At 42.2% G+C, this 17,302-nt stretch overlaps 1 long non-coding RNA gene across 4 annotated transcripts in view; it reads right to left on the bottom strand.

The window, feature by feature from the left end:
- The window catches only part of LOC310833512, a 115,676-nt gene that overhangs the window by 15,090 nt on the left and 83,284 nt on the right, over positions 1-17,302 (bottom strand). For 3 of the 4 annotated variants that reach the window (XR_014558731.1, XR_014558732.1, XR_014558733.1), the window contains one exon: positions 3,180-4,389. This is a non-coding gene — a long non-coding RNA (uncharacterized lncRNA). Of the gene's footprint in view, positions 1-3,179; positions 4,390-17,302 lie in introns of those variants that run through there. The other variant, XR_014558730.1, reaches the window with a different exon arrangement.

Raw genomic sequence — 17,302 nt, 5'->3', positions numbered from 1 at the left:
GCTTTTTCTAGGTTGTTCATAGCTTCTCTCTCTATCTGCCCCACACTCCTGCTCCAACACAATTCCCTGTCTTTTTCTTCAACAAATTCATCCCAGCAAATCAGGATTCATACAGTGAATGCGATGCCTTGGAACACTATGTAGCTTGTCAGATGTGGAGGATCTGCTGACGTCACTGAGGACAGTTGCTATCAGGAATAGTTCATCAGCTGTCCTTGCCTCCTATCTTAATGCAAGCTCTGTTAAGACTAGAGCTGGAGGTTAAATTAGATTTGGTTCACATTTAAAGGCAAACTTGCAGAATTTACACTTACTGGAAGACAATGCACACGGAAACAGAATTGTCCTTTGAAATCCGCACTTCTCCGAATTTTGTAATGTGGTTTTCCAGCCAGATAATGTATACATATGCATATACTAGTGCAAAGTGTGTGCTTATATAAATTCATATACAGCTGAAGGCAATATACAAAACTGCATTATATATGGAGAAATTCGTCGCAAAAAAAGGTAATTGGGCAAAAGTGTGTCCAAAAATTAGGAGAAATATGCACTCAAACGAATTTTCAGGAGCGTGTTAAAAAAAAAAAAAAGACTGGGAAAATGGAAAATGGAGCAAAACCAAAATTGACGTATTCCTATGTGAGACCACTTGGACTTTGCTGCCCCCTTTGGCTCTAGCCTCCAAGTAGTCACAGTAAAAGAAAACAGGAAGAAGCTGCTTCAAGATTGGTCCAGAGCCCATACAGTATTCAAATCTCTTGGGGTGTACCTTGATTGAGTGTACCTGTTTGCTCCTGCTTCTAATACCTTTGCCCCGCTCTATCTTGATTCTCGAAAATCCAGTCTGCTCAGTTTACTTGCATGCCTTTAGCTTTACCCGACAGAGCAATTTTCCAGCTTGCCCCTAAACCCGTTCACAAACACACATGCACACCTGCCCAGGTGCAAGCAATCTTGCACTTAAGTGATGTCTTGTGATTGACAGTTTCCGAAGCTTTAACTTTCTTGCTCATTTATTTGTATTCATTTGGAGCACTGCCAAATGACATGACTCAAAAATCATCCAGTCATCTTAGGATGGGAGACGGTCAGCAATTTTATCTTAGTACTACATTCAGGTACCTTGTGGTATAGCCACTCTGTCAACCATTTTATTTATTTCCTCGCTAAAGTTCAACATTTAATTTCTAACACAGGTTACTTACAGCAATAAAATGTAAAACATTTAAAATGACAAGTTGAAAGATACAAATTTTTTAGCGCCATGAATTAGTAGACATATATGTCAGTGACTTTGAAAGTGCCAACTTTTTCATATTTATAGATATATTATTGAAATGTTAAAAAATGAACTGAAGAAAGAGAAGGGAACTAAGAACTACATATAATGAATCAAAGATACTTAACAAGACATGTTCAGACACCTTAGTGCACATCTCTTTTATTGCATTACATTAATCAAATTCTGCGGAAGACATCCATCTCAGAAAAGTGTCACCGGGATATGCTAGGAAAAAAACATTTTTTGGACGTTGGGGGAGACTGGCCTATCAGCTACATTGTCTTAAATGATTGTCAGCACCACATTACCCAGAAATTAAGACGAAGTACATCAAGTGCCTCAGAAGACTACCCTGAAGCTAACATTCTGTGGGAAAACATAATTTAATTGGAGCAAGATAATGTGGCCTCGGTTATTTTACTCACAGAGAAAGTATGGTTTGGGGTGTTTCCATCTCACTCCCCCTTGGTATATGGCGTTAGTGAGAAATGTGCATAGCTCAATCCATAGAGCTACTTTCAAGAATAATTTCACATCAAATCAAACCAAATTACATAAATTCCAAATTACACAGCCGAATTTTAAATTTTTGTTGGGGGTACCCATATTTCAAGTTCCAAAGGGGATCCAATCAACTTCTTGCTTCTTACTGCTGTTTTAATGTCCACAAATCTAACCTTATGATGTTCACAGTACTATCTAATCCTTTCTTATTGTTTTTCCACATCTCTTGTTGTTATTTTCATATATTTTTCCTTTCTCTTTGTGACCTCTGATAGTCTCCACAAGCTGGTTAGAACAGTTTGTAATCCTGCGTGGATATTATTATTTTTATCCAGTAGCCATATCCAGACGTTTTCCATATAACATCACTTCTTTACATCAAAACAGTCTTAACGTCATTAATCTTCACCAATCTGCCTCCTTTCTCAAAACCTCTGAGGAGATTCACCAGGAATGCAGTCTGAAAACAAGTCCGTTCCTCCTCCTGGCTATAAATCCTTTGGCAAGATGGCGACTCCGAATTAATTGCTGCACCATTCCAAAAGCTCTTATTGCTTCTCGATCTCCATAAAGCATACTTTTGGTTAAAGTTTATCTCCACACAGACCTTAATCATCCTGCTTGGGTCAGTTCAACCGACGATTCTAATGAGGAGGGGTTCTTGTAAATCACATAGAAGGAAAGTAAAAAAGGTTTCCCCCCCCCCATTCAGTCCCATTGTCAACATACCCAGCCTTTGGTGTATCTTCATCGTAAAATATTCCTGTTTCTCCAACACGTCGTCTTCTTTCGCAGAGGTCACTTAAATTAGCAGACTTCACTCCCCTTCTTCACTTGAAATATGTGCATTTGCTTCTTTTGTAATTAATTATTCCAAATTGCTGCAGCTAGTGCGCGATCAGAGACAGCGTCCAGGAGAGCCGAGGTCCACACGGGGGCATTCTGCCTAGGGCCCTCACCCCCTTCTTTCAAATTAGGGGGTGATTTATGGGCACAGCAGGCAAGGGCAGTGTTCCCCATTTCCTTGGGGCAACAAGGGAGGCTGCCTACTCCCATAACAGCCTCTTAATTACCCCGTGTGGGTCGGAGAGATGGTATTGTCGGCCATCTTCCAATGCGCCCCTAGTGGCCCCCCCCATAGAGCTACTTTCAAAAGTAATCCTTCTCACACAGGGCTCGTGTGAAGGGTCAGCAGTGCTGGTCACCTGCCAAAGGCCGAAACCCCAACAGAGAGCCCAGCATCAAGAGCCCCCTGGACCTGTGGCAATGAACAGTAGACTCACTAAGGGATGGTTCCCATGGAGTATGTATTGACAGTCCTCCAACAGCTAGAAGGAACGTGGATCTCACATGGCAAAAAATAATAATTCAATTTTAATTCTCACCCATTTGTAGATTTCTTACATATTTAGGTACCAGGAGTCAACATTATTTGCTTCTGTCGAGGCATGATATGGTACAATCTTACCACTATTTACCAAAGTATTCTTCTTTGGAGAGGTAGGAATTCAATTTGGGAAAATAATGAGAAAGTATTGAACTACATGAGGGAGTCCAAGGTATTCCATACTGTCTGGACATAAGACATTGTATGCACATAAAGAACCATGTAGGTATTTAAAAAAAGCAGTGCAGAGGCACAGCTGAAAGTCATGATATATCACTTTGGAGATACAAAGACACTTGGAGGTTCTCTAATCACATGCACTTCAATTGTAAGGATTTTTGCAAAGTCACATAAAGTTCTTAAGCATTAGGGGAAAGTGCTATGCGAACGTTAAGTAGTCAAAAAAGTTCACGCTTATTTGGAATATTTCTCACAGTAGTCCTGTAAATTAAGCCATTATGGTGGACTCTGTACTATAGATGAGGGAATGAAGTTGAAAGGCACTTGCATTCCACTGAGTTAATGGACGGGGTCAATTTTAAACAAGACTATTGCCACACTTCCTCTTAACATAGAGACATAGCATTGTTAATGACAGGCAAGGGAAGGTGACAGTATGGAGTGGAGAACGTTCTTCAAGCTAAGAGTCACATTCTCTTCTGAGAAACCTTCAAGGACCACAACATGCCAATGTTGCATTGGACCAGACCAGAGGCAAAAGTAGTTGGAGCATTGGGTATATGTCTGAACCACTGACTCGGTTCTACGCACACTTCACTCTATGCTCCACCCACACAAGCTGGAAGCATCATCAGAGTTCAGGGACACATTCCTATGAGGCAAAACCATTTAAGAAGGGTGGAAAGCAGAAGTAATGAAGGGCATATCTTGGGAAGGGGAGTGGTGGAAGGAAAATCCCAAGGACCGGGTAGAGTCTGAGGTTTCCCACCCCTGAAGTAGAGGCTCATAATCAACTTCATCACACACACTTCTGAGATTGTATCCATACTGGCAACTTCCAGAAATGTTGTATAATGGCACACACCTTCTCAGAATTGGAAGAAACCAAGGAGACTCAAATTCTGTATATGAAGTAATGTCTGTGTGATAATGCAAGCTTCCTTGGAGGCTCCTTTTCTTGTTATTTGTTCCATCTCATGTCAGCCTGAATATCCTGGCATGCCTTCTGACCACCTTTGCTACCACAGCGATGCTGGAGAATGATTAAGGGAAAATTTGATTAACAACCATTATTTTTACATGATTCTACACATCGTTCCCCCTTCCCTTTCTGTTGTTTCATGTGCGATAATGTGAGCTTCCTCAGAGGTATGTTTTCATCTAATCAGAACTCCCCACACATCAAGGGAACGTATCCCATGTGGTCTAACAACCAAAAAGGGGAGAGAATGAAGTGCTTCATTAAAAACCGTGGAATTAACCTGCTGCATGTTAAATCTTGGGTTGCAACAAAAGTCCCGGAAAAGGTGAAAATTAAAAGATGCCACCTAAAGAGCTCTGCAAAATCAGAAATAATTTAATTCTTTACCCAGAGCTGTCTAAAACAAGCCAAGACTAAGTGAGAAGAGCAGGATGCCGTTCCAAAATTATCACTCAAAAAGAAAAGAAGATGTATGGCTGAACTTCATTCATAAATGGCATATCCTTCCTGTCATTCACACCTTCAAGTGCACAAAGTGAACAACTGTAGTAACTAGGTACAATGCATCAGCTCTTTGATACACATCTGTTTTAAAAGAGGTCACATGGAAAAGGGTTTGGCAGGGATTGGTACAGTGGTACCTGGGGTTAAGTACTTAATTCGTTCCAGAGGTCCGTTCTTAACCTGAAACTGTTCTTAACCTGAAGCACCACTTTAGCTAATGGGGCCTCCCGCTGCTGCCACACCGCCGGAGCACAATTTCTGTTCTCATCCTGAAGCAAAGTTCTTAACCTGAAGCACTATTTCTGGGTTAGAAGAGTCTGTAACCTGAAGCGTATGTAAGCTGAAGTGTATGTAACCCGAGGTACCACTGTATATCGAAACCACAAACATTCGCCACTTCCAAAAAGAATCCAGAGAACTGTAGTTTGGCAAGGGTGCAGAGAATTACAACACAGGAAGTTGCCTTAGCACATAGAGACTAAGGGTGTAGTGGTAAGCTTTGAAGTGTGGGACTCGTCCCCCAGAGTCACGCCCCAAGGCAGGTAAGCTGATCCATTATTACACATGCGTATACCTATCTACCAAAAAGGAGCAGTATACAGAAAAGTATTTGTATTAGCTGGATGTAATCCAATATATACATTCTGGGGGTTAAGCTCCATTGAGCTCAGTGGTGCTTACTTCCAGTTGTATAGGTTTAATTTGGAAAACACGAAAGATTTTCAGTCAGATGAAATAAAAACAGTCTTGCAAGGAAGCGTTATCATTTAAACTGCTAGAATGAAGTAAGAACGCCATCAAACAAAAGGAAAGAAGTATCCAGCCTCTGCTTATTTTTCTTCTTCTATGACTGTATTCTGCTCTGGTCAGACCTCACCTGGAGTACTGTGTCCAGTTCTGGGCACCACAGTTCAAGAAGGACACTGACAAACTGGAACGTGTCCAGAGGAGGGCAACCAAAATGGTCAAAGGCCTGGAAACGATGCCTTATGAGGAACGGCTAAGGGAGCTGGGCATGTTTAGCCTGGAGAAGAGGAGGTTAAGGGGTGATATGATTGCCATGGTCAAATATATAAAAGGATGTCACAAAGAGGAGGGAGAAAGGTTGTTTTCTGCTGCTCCAGAGAAGCGGACACGGAGCAATGGATCCAAACTACAAGAAAGAAGATTCCACCTAAACATTAGGAAGAACTTCCTGACAGTAAGAGCTGTTCGACAGTGGAATTTGCTGCCAAGGAGTGTGGTGGAGTCTCCTTCTTTGGAGGTCTTTAAGCAGAGGCTTGACAACCATATGTCAGGAGTTTCCTGCTTGGCAGGGGGTTGGACTCGATGGCCCTTGTGGTCTCTTCCAACTCTATGATTCTATGATTCTATTCTATGATTCTATGACTCCCTCTATGTTCTCACAAACAAACGTGAATGCTTCATTATCACCTCAGTTGCTTGCCAGAACAAGGAGTGTCCATCAATTATACTCTGGCAGATGATGTCATCACTCCTGCTCTGAAAAAAGTCCCATGATTCAGCCATCTAAGATAACTCTGCTGTGCCTCATTACTAGCCCTTCTCCCTCTGCCCACTGACCCCTTTTCCTCTTCACAGTGGGTTGCAGTTTTGTTTCCTGCTCCTTCAAGAGCGGGGCAGCTGCATCAAGATGGCTGCATGAAGGTGTGCAAAAGAAGGACTCGGAAACAGCAGACTCCCTGCCCAACTTATGCAAATGGGTGTCAAAAGTCTATAGAGCTATAGGTGCAGAGGACACTCTACTCATAATCAGGAATGATTATGGCAGGAAAGGACTGATGGGTGTCCTGCACTGCTGCCATCTTAGCTTGGGTCTCAGGTGTGAGAAGCAAAGGTCTACAAGACCTGTTATCCCATGGGCAGGCAAATAAGGCCTGGGGACTGGATCTGGCCCAATTGCCTTCTAAAGCTGGCCCGCGGGTGGTCCAGGAATCAGCATGGTTTTACATGAGTAGAACATGCCCATCTCTGGGTTATTTGTGAGGCATAGGAATTCGCTCGTTGTTTTTTCAAAATATAGTCCTGCCCCACACAAGGTCTGAGGGACAGTGGACCGGCCCCCTGCTGAAAAAGTTTGCTGACCCCTGCATTATCCCCTCTACCTTATCTTTCTTCTGCCTTCAATTTTCTCTTCCTCTGCATCGCTACGGAACCTTTGGGCTGGTCCTCCTTTGCCACTGGCTGGCTCATGATGATTTGGCCACCACATACTTGACAGAAACCCCGCTTCCTCTCCATCCCATCCCCGCAGAAGAGGATGTAGCTCAGGCATAGGCAAACTTGGCCCTCCAGATGTTTTCAGACTACAACACCCATCATCCCCAGCTCACAGGACCAGTGTTCAGGGATGATAGGAATTGTAGTCCCAAAACATCTGGAGGGCCAAGTTTGCCTATGCCTGATGTAGCTGCATTGCTACAGAAACAGAGACCCACTGTATTCCTGCCCTTCCTCTCAGCCCACCTCAACTTTGGCTTCTGTGCATCATTGTTCCAGCAGGCATCCATGTTCCTCATGGTCTGTGGCCTTTTGCCTGGTGGTCTTCTCAGTTCAGATTGCTATTGTCAGAGCCACCCCCTGTTGCAAACATTCTATGCACATTCTAATAAATACACACAAGTCAAAGGAGGAATCACGATGGCATAAGGCACTTTGTCTCCTACCTGTACATGTTCTTAGTTACATCAGCGAAGAGCAAGAGGCTGGAGGGAAAGCCTTCGTAGGCTGGTTAAGAGCATCCTAAAGTAGGAGATGAACTTTGTCTGTCTGTTTTGTTGGATCAAACCTCATGGGCAGAACCATCCTTTTACTAAAGGAAAACATATTTTAAAATGATATTCCTGTCAGAGTCACTGTCATCGTGAGAGGCAGAGTATATTAAGGAGGGGGAACATTTCTGCTACAAGACTACATTTCCAAAGTATTACGTGTGAAATTCCATATTCAAAAGAAGCCGCATTAGTTCCTTTAACAGAGTTCTTAAAGCAGCTATTTGATTATACAGACAGTGCTATATGTATCTCTAATTAAATGAATTTACCTTAAATTGTCTGATTTCCAGCGGTTCTTAATGAAACTTGACTTTCCTCTGTCCTAATCTGCCTCCTGAGACTCAAAATGGCAGCCTTCTGTCAAATTATTACAATTTTAAAATCATATTTAGCGAATTCCCTCTGTAATTGGATGCAGTGGTTAGGACAGCTTTCGTAATTACGCTGCAGTTTTCCTTTAAGACACACATATGAAAATTCTTTCTCTTCAAGCCCTTGGCACACTTGGAGTTACTGTTCCCACTCACAGCTGTCACTACCGTGCAAACTTAATAAATTCCATCTATGCATGACTTACTTAGCTAACCTCCATCCACCAGAGATATTCACATCCTGCTCAGGCAAAAAGGCGGGGGAAAGGAAAGAAAAAAAGAGAAAGGACAACAGTAAACCTTCAAACAATGGATCTCGCATTACAGTTTCACATAATAGGCTCATAGCTTTGTTCCTCAACTCAATAAGCATTTGCCAAGCAAAGAAGGACTTCCCTTAATAGCTGTTGAGAACTGTATTCTGTTCAATCAGTTGTAAAAATGCAAACGATCACCATTAAGAAGTATAGCTTTCAGAAGGATAAGGATAATTTAAGATCTCAGCAAGAGAGGTCGACATGAGAGATACCCAGAGAGAGCTGCTTGGGGGAAGGAAGGGGACAAATGGATTCTGTTGAGTGCTGCAGTGTTCCCTTCATACACAGGAACTTATGTGGGATGCGCCTCCATCTACTGAAATCTATAGGCCCTAGTGTACAGTTTGTGCAGGATGTAGCACTGCATCCAGCCCTGGACATAAGTGAGGCATGTCAGTGTGTGTGTGCACATGACACATGATACTCCAGTGGGGTGGCAGAGCCTTGTAGACAAAAAGTAGAAGAGTTTGGATTTGAAGAGTTTGGACTTGATATCCCGCTTTATCACTACCCGAAGGAGTCTCAAAGCGGCTAACATTTTCCTTTCCCTTCCTCTCCCACAACAAACACTCTGTGAGGTGAGTGGGGCTGAGAGACTTCAAAGAGGTGTGACTGGCCCAAGGTCACCCAGCAGCTGCATGTGGAGGAGCAGAGACGTGAACCCGGTTCCCCAGATTACGAGTCTACCACTCTTAACCACTACACCACACTGGCTCTACACTTTTGTATACTACAAAAGACCATGCCTGCCCCAAGCCAGCCTACTTTGTCCCTGCCTGCCCATTCATTCTCAAGTTGCATTCTAAGATCACATTAGGGTCAAGTAAAATAATATTAATAATAATAATAATATATTTATATCCCACCCATGTGGCTGGGTTTCCCCAGCCACTCTGGGCGGCTTCCAACCGAATATTAAAAACACAATACAGCATTAAGCATTAAAAACTTCCCTAAACAGGACTGCCTTCAGATGTCTTGTGGTTGTCAGGTGGTTGTTTATTTACTTGACATCTGATGGGAGGGTGTTCCACGGGGAGGGGGGACGCCACCACTGAGAAGGCCCTCTGCCTGATTCCCTGTAACCTCACTTCTCACAGGGAGGGAACCGCCAGAAGGCCCTTGGCGCTGGACCTCAGTGTCTGGGCTGAACGATGGGGGTGGAGACGCTCCTTCAGGATTCCCCTCCGCCATCATCCAAACCAAGTCCCCTCACCTACCCTACACTGCTTCCATGGTGGGGGGTGGTCGTGGTTTGGCGTTTGTCGTGTAGGAATGGTGGACATTACTGAAACAGGAGGAGGACACCACTGTCAGCATCCACCTGAGGGCAGCAGGCTAGCTTAGGGAGCCTAGGACAGGCCCCATGACACATACAGGCCTGTCCTTCAGCACAGCATCTACTGCCTGAGGCAGCCACTTCGCTTTGCTTAATGGTAGGGCTGGCTGTGGATAATTCTCTGTAACCAAGACTCTAATTGTTATGGAGGTGAATCTCTACTGGATAACAGAGTGAGCTACAAAACCCCAGCTGGATTTCTTTTCTCCCCCTCATGGCAGCTGACATATTGCTCTGAGGTCTATTCAGCCATGTGTCGAAAGTCCCTCCGTACCTAATGGTTTCCGTGAGAGCAGAGGGCAGTCATTAGCATGCTGAGCATTAGCATTCAGCATCTTGCCAGATTCAAAATAATATCCCGTATTAAACAAACACTCCTGGCTGCCAGGTAAAATGCACATCATCCTGCATCAGCCATCTTCACAAGGTTTCTGGAGGCGGAAAAACAAAGTAGACTTCACTTTGCATTAGAAAAGGAGCGCACTGAAGCCTTTGCTACGAGCAACAGTAAAAATGCAGGATGCATCCATTTCCCTGAGAGCTTCCTGGCTGTGACTCCTGCTCCTGTGAAATTGCTGTATTCTATACTTCCTTGTCTTTACCACCCAGGAGGATAGAAAAATTGGGCTATAGTACAGGAAATGGGGAATTGCCTCCAGGGGAGAGTGTAGCAAACTGAATCCCTCTCTCAGGGTTTCTGAGCTGACTAGAGAAGGTGAAGAGGGCTTCGGAGAGATTTATTTGGGGAGGTCAGGAGGTCTCGTATGCTCAATTTGACCTCCTGAGCTGGATCCTCAACTGACAGCGTTGGAGCTGCATTGATTTACACCAGCTAAAGATCGGGCCCATTATGTTTTAATGCCTTGTCATTGCCTGCAGCCCTCCCTTGGTTCTATTTGGGTTTTTCTTCTGTGTGTAGCAGGGAAAAATGATAATGGGATAAACCCAGCACAAATTTTTGACCCCTCAAAAGGGCATAATTTTTAAAATATCACATGGATGTGGAAGGCTGGGGTGGGGGGCGAGTGTTTGCTCAGCAGCTGACTTTTCCATTTGAGTACTTTTGTAGGAAGCCCCAGCATACTCAGAAAGGAGCTGTAGAAAACTATTAACAATTCCAACAGCTCTACCCTTTCCTTTACCTGCCTAAGGTGTCCCTAATGAGGGTTGAAATGAGTTGAACCAACTGTCATGCAATATACACGTTATACATGCACACCCATGCAACTATGGCCATTTGTTGGCATTACTATCATATAGTGGCACACCTCATGTTCCAAGAGATAGATTTATATTAATAATAAGTATTTCAGTATCTTAATAAAACAACTAAAAATGCCTTTGTTAACCATGTTGAAATATTCACTTTTTTAGAAAAACCAACCCTTGTTTTATGTTACGTGCATGTTTGTTGTACATCACCAGGGGAAGGGTGATTTATAGATATCCTGATTAAATAAGTAAAATAAGACTCCTTGCTGCAAGTGCATAGGTGCACTACAATAGCCATATCTGGTCTATATATATTGCTCATAGTGACATAATCCACAAGCATCATGCTATAAAGTAAGGACTTCTTTGATCAGAATTCTTTTTAAAAATGCATTCTGGCTTTCCTGATGAAAAAAGAAAAAGAAATTAATTGCACAGCAAGCCGTGAATGCAATTCTTATCATGAAGGTATATTTTATAACCGATCTTTCCTTAAGTTGCCATTTGTTATTGCATATTAATAACATTAAATTCCATTATATTCTCAATTTCCATTCGGAAAATGGATGTCATAAGAGCATCTATAAATTATTCACATCTTTACTAAATGAAGGGCCATCAAAAAATTGTCAGATGCAATCTATACTGTATATGACTTGTGACACAATTGACAATGTAACTAATATTTTTAATACTCTCTAGTTACTTCTTAATTAGGGGCGCTCAAATGTTTTACAGCACGTGTTCTAAGTTTAAAATGGAGAGATGGTCTTATGAATAACTTTTGGCCCAGTTCTCTAATCGCTTATGTGGTGTGACGAGCTCAAAGGTTTAGCCCTTTGGTGGTTCGAAGTTCCCCAGTTCGAAATTCATAGAGTTTCAAAGTTGTACCCTTGTGTCCAAGTTCCATAGGGAAAGTCTGGGTAGAAGATAGCTTTGGATCTACCGGGAATGCTCTGGGTGACTCTCACTCCTCTCACGCTCTTGTTTAAAAACTGCAGCAACAAAGGGCTTTCCTCATCTAAATTAGGCTCCTGAAAGCAAGAAAGGTGGAAAGAAAAATCAGTGCGGATTTTTGCAAGTCGGCATTGTGAGCTCAGTTCTGGTATCAAAAATAAAATGCTGGGCTGAGTGTGTACTTCAGTGCAAGCTGTTCCTTAATTGCAAGTGCACGTCCAGGACTCTGAGCCACAATCTTGCACTTGGGTCAGGTTGATGGACCTTGGGTGTTCTAGTTTAAACAACAACAACAACAATAACAATGGGAAGAAAACATTCTTTGACCAGAATGAGAGTCATGTATTTTACTGAAGGCCTTGAAACTGCTCCAGCGCAGACATCTTTCTTAGGCAACTTTTCTCACACTTCTATGAGAAGAGAAAATATGCTTTATTGCACAATGTGACATTATGGGAATAGCTGTGTTTTGTCAAACACACACCAAGACTACTGTTGTGGGCTGGGCATGTATAGCAACAGGAAATGTTTACCAGAGATTCTAGGAGGATTTTTGTTTTGTTTTGTTTTTTTGTTAAGGACATCTAAGCTGCAACCAGTCGCTCACAGAAAAACTAAGGGCCTGGTCTCGGACTGCCAAGAGGTTTTATCCATCTTTTCATAAAAGGAGGAGCCATCTGGGGAAAGATAAAGTACCAGCCCCTCCAACAGAGAAGAAGTTGGGCACAACTAAATGCAGGGTGGACATTTCTCCTGCCTACAACTCTCTACAGTCTTTCATTTCTTCTTAAGCTTCACCTCCATGAATATCTGTTTGATCAGGACAGCTTGCTCTGAGTTAGCTTCTTGGTTTTGGGTTCCTCATTCAGTCCTTCCTTCCTGGGCGGGGCAGGAGGAGAGCAAATGCCACAAAGGTGCACATGAACAGAAAGCATCATGCCATAGCACGTTCCTTCGCTCTTGGCTCAAGCACTGGCCACAGATTCTGGAACCCATCAGTCACAAGTGAAACACAGACCCCCCCAGTTCCTGTTCGTCTGCCAGCAGTTGGTTGACCAGAAAGACAGCAAGATTGCAATAATCCTCAGGGAAAGAAGAAGGAAAAAAACAATGCATGGCTGGTGAACCCCATTTGTATGAGTAGGTTGCAAGCTGGACAGACCTGTTCTAGCTCATTCTGCCCTCAGTCTACAGCCCACTGATCAAGAAAACCCTTCTGTCTTCTTCCACAGACTTGTTCCTCATATGTAGGCCTATGTAACTCTATTACAGGGTTAAACTGGTTTAATAGGCATTCCCTCCCTGCCCCCCCCCCAAGAGTAATGGGAGCTGCAGCATGGAATCGGTAACAAAAACAAAACAAAAAGTTCACCAGACCTCATTTCCCAGGATCCATGGGGTGTGGGGCATGTCGGTTAAAAGTGGTATTGCCATTCTAGATAGGCCTATAAAACACTGCCATCAACCCAACAAAAGTGATCTGTATTTTGGCCAATCCTCAAGCAATGCAGGTTAGGGCACGGACTATCCTTTGAAGTTCTTGTTTATAACCTCCCACCTTCTTTTCCCCGCTCAAAGTTTGAATTAATTTGACATTTGTTCACACGAACGAGGCACTGGGAAAGCATGGAAGGCAATTCACAGAACTCTCTCCTTTGCCCTTTTTCTGTTTTAGCCGCTTGCACACGCAGCCAAGTCCAGGCACTCATCGGACTGCAAATATAGCAATTATCCCCAGTAACGCTTTGACACTGTTACCACAGGCAAGTGGCCGGAGTGCATCAGCAGTCAAAATATCTAAGCAAGTTAACAAGCTCCTTTTACTCTCCACAGAGCAGGAGAAGAAAGGGAATCTAACCCCTGAGAAAATGTTAAAATAAAGGCTCAAGGAAGGCTTCTGGTGTTTGTTAAAGAAAATGGTGCCACCGTCTCGGCTTGATCAAGGTGTAGCATCTGAATCCCTGACAGATGTCCATGGCTGGATTTGATAGGGAAGGTTTTTGTGTGTTGTTTTCAGAACTGCTTTCTGTTCTCTGCTAATGAATGACTACAGTCCACAAGCATATGTGTTCAAACTACACCTACCGCGTCTGGCTTGGTTGTATCAGGAGGGTGGTGGAGAGGGGGGGTTGTTTTTTGTTTTGTTTTGTTTTGAACTCCTCTTTGCTTTGCCCCCATTTCCCCCGCTCAGCTCCATTTTCCAAAATGCCCCCACATGTACCATACAAAAGACATCTAAACTCATTAAGTAAATTCCCAAAGAACTATTAACAAATTATTTTGTGGCAGCCAGAGATATCAGATTTAATTAGGTGATCGGTGTTGACGGGGTGCAAAAACAAAAGCCATCTCCTGTCGGAAAATGTCCAGGTCTGATATATAGGCTCCATTCTTTCCTGTATGGCACAGACAATAATTGTGTGCGTGTGTGTTTAAAAAGGGAACCAGGGTTTTTAGACAAAAGCTTTAGACTAAGATTTGTTTTCCTTTCTCACCAGGTAACTTTAAAGAGCGGGGGAGGGGTGGCTTACGCACCCCAGTTGTAAAGGAAGCAAGCTATATAACCTACGCTGAGAACAGAATAGAAAGCAGCTCTAACAAGCATAATTTTTGCAAGCGATTAATCAAAATGTATTTAGCAAGTCATTTCCAATGATAATCAACAGACCTGCTTAAAACAATAACCATTTGGCAATGACAACACTTTTCGTTCATTCTGATGTAAGTGGGCTTTGATGCTTGAAATAAAACACAGCGCTTCCAATGACTAAAGTTTTTAACATGATGAATTATCTGACCAAGAAAATGCCATTACATGGCTCGAGGATTAAATATACGCATCTTTAAGCCTTATATGCCACAATATATTCAAGCATTGCTTTGAAGCAAAGAATTGTTCCCTCCACCCACCAACCTTATCATTGTATTTTGAACATTTGTCTTTTTCAAGACAATTATCTCTTTATTAGAAATCATTAGACAGCAACTCAGTAGCTCATTAGTATTTGGGGTTGGTATTTCTCCTCTCCTTCCTAAGAGATTGCAAACACAAAAGTGTGTAACTGCTGTAGTGAAGGGGGGAGGGACTATCACACCTGTAAATTGAGAACCTAAGGCAGACTTCACTGTTGCTAAATCTTTTTACTATTGCACAAGGCTTGTGTGAAATCAGCATTAACACTGAGTAAAGAGCCACGTCTGCAGTCGTAGGCACATTTACTGAGAAGTCAGGTACATTATATCCAGTAGGTACATTATATCCAGTACATTATATCCAGTTTATTTCTGAGTAAATAAACAAAGGACTGATCCTGTAACTGCACAATCCTCAGAAGTAAACTCCCCTTTCCTTAATGAGGCTTAATCCCATGTCAGTAGGTATAGAACTGCAGCCTCTGTAATTTAAGTGCCTCTGTAGGAAAAGTCAAACTGATCACTTCCTGCTATTGTTGCTCCTCGTCTCCCTTTGCCACCCTGGAAATGCCAACTGATATTGAAGGGGAAGAATATAAATGTTGGTAATAGAAATAAAGACCCCTTTTGTTGGCTGTGATGCACTTCACTGCAAGCTCTAGGTAATGAAGTGGCGCTAAACTGGGCTGCCCAAAATCAGATGACCCAATAAAACCATGTGATCCAGTACTTCTGGGTGCTTCCAGAGAGGAGCTTAATTTGCAAATAGGTTGTTGATATAATTTGCAAACAGGTAATTGGTAGCATGTCTGTATTACTGGATTTCCCCCCTAAAGGCATAAATTCAGATAAATTGGGAGGGCAGACATTTTTAAACCAACAATATAGTGCAGACACTGGGGGGGGAAACTGCTTTGCATGAGAAGCCCTGACCCAGTCTGGAAGCACCCATGAAAAAGAATCACTTTGGTCCTGTTAGATCATGAAATTTGCGAATTACCTGCAACTACCACTGCAAGAATGATATTTGCCCCAAAATGGAAAGACGACAAAGTCCCAATGAGAGAAGAATGGCTACAGAAACTAATGGAATATACAGAAATGGCAAAACTTATTGGAAGAATAAGAAATCAAGACAATAAAACTTTTAATAAGGAATGGAAATTGTTTATTGAATATTTACAAACAAATTAAGACGTTAGCAGGATTACAGTTGTACCTCGGGTTACATATACTTCAGGTTACATACGCTTCAGATTACAGACTCCGCTAACCCAGAAATAGTACCTCGGGTTAAGAACTTTGCTTCAGGATGAGAACAGAAATCGTGCGGCGGTGGCACAGCGGCAGCAGGAGGCCCCATTAGCTAAAGTGGTGCTTCAGGTTAAGAACAGTTTCAGGTTAAGAACGGACCTCCAGAACGAATTAAGTACTTAACCCGAGGTACCACTATATTGTAAAAAACTTTCAGTTTCTGAAATGTATAGGAAATAGATGAGAAAAAGAATAAATAGAGTTAATTGGGATATGCAGGGGAAAAGAAAGCGAACAAATTTATAGAGCCACAAAAAGAGGGGGGAGGAAGTCAAAGATTGGTATATAATAATTGTTTGTGTGTGTTTTGCTGAAATGTATATTTGTTATAAACGAAAATCATAAATAACATTTTAAAAAAGAAATTTGCAAATTCCCTTTTTAAAATTTCCTGAAACATTTTGTGGTTGTTGTGGGGTTTTTTTTGGGGGGGGGGTCATCCAAAAAATGTCCTAGTTAGCAAACAATGAATTACTGTAACTACACTATCTTCCAGCAATATGGAGTATACCAGAATTCATCTCCTGCAATGTTATGTCAGAGTATGGTGTGCTAGAATCACAATGACATTATGCCTTCTATCAGAAAGAAATCTGGTGTAAGTTTGTTGATTTTTTTCCCCATACAGTTTGAAATAAAGAGGGGAAATGGGGGGCAGTATTATTGGCCATCGTGGAAAATAATAAAAAAAATTAATTTGGAAGTATTTTAAACTTATTTTATCTGACTCCCTGACAGTTAATTTGGTGTGAAAAACGGCAACAGTAGAAAACAGATGTTAAGAGGCCAACATATAGTTAAGGTCAAAGCAAACATAAAACACAGCTTTTCTTTTCTAGGTAAGGGAAAAGATTTGTCCAGCAACAGGTTTTCTGCTAAACCTGCCTTTTTATTGTTCTGCTCATGCTATCTGCAGACTATACAATGGAATACTGTCTGCTATAGTGCAATACCTCTCAGCACTAGTAATTTAAGACTTTCTTCTCTGTAATACACTAAACCATCATAACCTGTCTCTTCCTATTTAGTTTAACCTACAACCACCACATACTGATTTGGCTGTGTGTGGCTTTCTCTATTGCCATTTATTACTCTGCTCGACTCCTGAAATTCTGTTTGCAATTTAAGGCCACAAATTAGAAGCGTAAGTCATCTGTTTCCTATAATCCTCCTGTCAGGGTTGGAATCACATTTGGAGCTCAGCACCATGGCTAGTCCTGGGCCCTTAAAGCCTCTCTGATT

Source organism: Podarcis gaigeae (assembly GCF_964106915.1).
Source record: "Podarcis gaigeae genome assembly, chromosome: 1".
In the NCBI taxonomy this organism is placed as follows: Eukaryota; Metazoa; Chordata; class Lepidosauria; order Squamata; family Lacertidae; genus Podarcis; species Podarcis gaigeae.
The sequence above is the reverse complement of the archived record's forward strand: the minus strand, read 5'-3'. Positions and strand labels throughout refer to the sequence as shown.